Below are 3,810 nucleotides of genomic sequence, written 5' to 3'. Positions count from 1 at the left end.
GTCATAAAACAGCATGCGTGTTACTGTTACATGAGAAACTATCTGTTCTGTAAGCCTTCACCTGAAGTACAATAAAATATTAAAAAAAAAAATATTTAACTTAAAAAGGTTGTTAAGGATCCCTGATGGTGCAGAGGTTAAACGCTCAGCTGCATACCAAAAGACTGGTGATTGGAACCATCCAGCTGCTCCATAGGAGAAAGATGTGGCAATCTTCTTCCTCCATGAAGATTACAGGCTCGGAAACGTTATGGAGCAGTTCTACTCTGTCTTATAGGATCGCTATGAATCAGAATCATCGACTCGATGGCACACAACAACAACAAAAAAGTTAGTTGCTCAGCGATTTACTTATTTTTTTGTATGAAAGGAAGCCAAGAGAAAATTAAGAACTTCAATAACTTTAAAGGCCCAGCTAATATGGACAATGATGTGCCACACTTAGAATTTGTTCATTGTGTTTGCTCTGTAGTGTGAGCAGCTCAGACTGCCTTCAGACTATTGTGGTTGAATATACTACTTGTTGTTGTTGTGTGCTCTTGAGTCGATTCTGACTCATAGCAACCCTATGTGACATAATAGAACTGCCCCATAGAGTTTCCCAGGGTATAATCTTTATGGAGCAAATCGTCAGATCTTTTCTCCTACAGAGCAGCTGGTGGGTTCAAACTGCCAACATTTTGGTTAGCAGCCGAGCTCTTAACAATTACACTATCAGGGCTCCTTTTTTGGGGATCTATTCCAACACTATGTTGGTGTCAAAGCGAGCAGCGAGCTCTAGCTACAAAACAACACAGCTTTTGCCAGTCATTCTACCACTGTTGGCAACATCTGTGGTAAACCAAGTATGGTATCTCCATCCTCGTTCCATTTTCCTTTTCCTTTTTGGAGGCTTCTCTGACCTCCACTGTTTAATGTTCGCATGTTCTCATTTCCTCACCCTCAACTGCGTTAAAATATTTATTTTTTATAAGCTTTAAACCTACTTTATTCCTGGAGTTTAAGAACAGTGAGTAGTCTGATGAATTTCAGAAAGTATTTAATTGGTGTGTAGCCTTTAATTTTTAGTTGGAATAGGATTTAAGTATCATACATGTTGATTCCTATAGAAAAGGAACTACTTGCTTTAAGTTAAATATTTGCAGATTATGAATGGTGTAGTGATTAAACAACCTACAAAATTATTCCTCATTGTCAGTCTGAGCTAAGTCACACTTGTTTGTTGTTTCAGTTGTTTTGCTTTGTTTTTTACTGTTAGGCAACAAAATGTACTAATTTGCCTGCATATTTGATTAAACCTAGTGAATTATTGGTAGGCTACCTTCTTTGCCCATCAGTTTTCAATATAAGCATGGATACAGGAAAATCAGAAAGATGAGGTACTGCCTACATTGATATGTTTCCTGTCTATGAGAAATCTAATGACGTGCAGTGTCATGGAAGTTAATTCCCAAGAAAATTCACTGCACAGAAGGCAAACTCATGGGTGTTTATATTGATTGTCTAAAGTAATATCAGAAAATAATGGTCAATTTCATATTGAGTTGAGTAAAGGAGGTAATGTTTTGAAAAACATAAGTGTAATTTTCTCTTTTGCCCTTCCAAACACACAGTTATCTCTCTAGTCTGCCTAAGGCAGCCATCTGTCTGAAGTAAAATTCGAATTTACTACAGAAGGAACACAAAGAATAAGACCTGGGTGATATTCAGCTTTTGATACTGAAAATTAGGACGTTTCCTAGCCTTCAATCTCAAATATTTTTTCCTATTTTTTTTCTAAAAGTTTGTAATTGTATACTTACATTTAAATCTGTGATCCATTTTGAATTAATTTTTGTATAAAGTGTGAGGTTTATATCAAGGTTTATTTATTTATTTAGTTTTTGACTATGAATGTCCAATTGTTCCAGCACTATTTTTGAAAAGGAAAATGATAAATTAGACCTCATCAAAATTTAAAACTTTCTCTGTGAAAAAACCCTGTTATAAGGATGAAAAGTCAAGGAATATTAGGAAAATTATTTGTAAACCACATATCTGCCAAAGGACTGGTACCTACAATATATAAACCAAATCGGTTGCTTTCAAGTCAATTGGTGACCCCATTTGTGTCAGAATAGAACTGTGCACCATAGGGTTTTCAGTGGATGATTTTCGGGAAGTAGATTACCAGGACTTTTTTCTGAGGCACCTCCGGATGGACTCAAACCACCAACATTTTGATTAGCAGCTGAGTGCATTAACTGTTTGCACCAAACAGGGATTCCTACAATATATAATGAACTCTCAAAACTTATCAGAAAAAGACACCATTTGAAAATGGGCAAAAAACATGATCAGACACTTAATCAAAGAGAGCATATAGATGGCAAGTCAGCACATGAAAAGACGTGCAACATCATTAGCTATCAGGGAAATGCAAATATAATGAGATATCATTATATACCTATAAGATTTGCTAAAATAAAAAAATGAATAATGGCAACAATAAATGCTGATGAGGATGTGGAGAAAGTGGATCACTCATAATTGCTTGTAAGAATGTAAAATGATACAACACTCTGTAAAACAGTTTGGCAATTTCTTATAAAACCTAGCATGCAATATCCACACCACCCAGCAATTGCTCTTGGACATTTTATTCCAGAGAAATGAAAAGGTTATGTTCACACAAAAGTCTGTACACAAATGTTTATAGTAGCTCTATTTGTAATAGGGCTACAATTGGAAACAACACAGATGTCCTTCAAAAAGCTAATGGTTAGAGAGGCAGGGCAAGATGGCAAAGTGAGTGGACACTCCAATTTATTCCCCTAGCAAGTAACTCACTGAACAATGAATAAAAACAAGCACAGACTGAGATCTCAGAACTCCAGACAGCAGTTGAGGTATTGGAGAGTTGGGTTGAGTTCAGAAGCAGAGAAGAGGAGGAAAAGGATCAGCTCAGAAGCCATGAGATCCTACCCACTAACATCGGAGGTGCTTGCTTATGTCAGCCATTTTAGGATGGCACTGGCTAACACCCAAAACATGGAACACAGAAAAGGTGTTAATATGAGGAAGCTCTAGCCCAATTATTTTTTAAGGCAGTACAAACTGGCTGTGGAAGTTCACAAGCCACATAATTGGGAGAGGGCAAAGGGAGACTGTAGAACTGTATGAGAGTGCTGTTGAATCTCACCGAGGCCCCAGATGAACAGGCACTAGGAAAGGGAAGAACTGCAAGGGCAGCAGGGTGAGGGGAATACTTCAGACTGACAGGGACAAAGGAAACAGTCCATTGAGGGGCACCATGGGAGTGTCTGTGCAGGGGCCCCAGTGGGGAAAAGACAGAGAGACCCACAAAATCACCACAGAGAAGTCAAGCTCCACTGCTTATGGCAGAGTCTCTGAACAACTACCTTTGCTCCTGCCCATGGGTACTGCATTCCAGAGACCAAGCATACAGATCTCCTGAACCAGCACTGAAAAAAAGCTAAGGATAAGAGTACCATCTATTGGTTCACAGGAGACGATATCAAGCCAGCTGCTATTGGGTCACTTTGATTCAGTGAATATGCAGGGCTGAGAGAAGTACCCAAGGGGGTTCCCAGAGCTGTGAGTCTTTGCAGAGGTAGTCTGCCACACCTTTCTCCCATGGAGTAGCTGGTAGGTGCGGGTGCCAGCCTTTTGTTTGGCACCTATTTTGTCCTGTAAGCCTTCATCTTAAGTGAGAACAACAGCATAATTAGAAGAGCGTAGTCAATGTCACTTAAATGTGTATGTAAAAAATTTTTTGAAATGGCGTATCTTCGGCTATGTGTATTTTCA

Source organism: Trichechus manatus, unplaced genomic scaffold (genome assembly GCF_000243295.1).
Source record: "Trichechus manatus latirostris isolate Lorelei unplaced genomic scaffold, TriManLat1.0 scaffold00051, whole genome shotgun sequence".
Taxonomy (NCBI): domain Eukaryota; kingdom Metazoa; phylum Chordata; class Mammalia; order Sirenia; family Trichechidae; genus Trichechus; species Trichechus manatus.
This window is presented reverse-complemented; position numbering follows the sequence as displayed.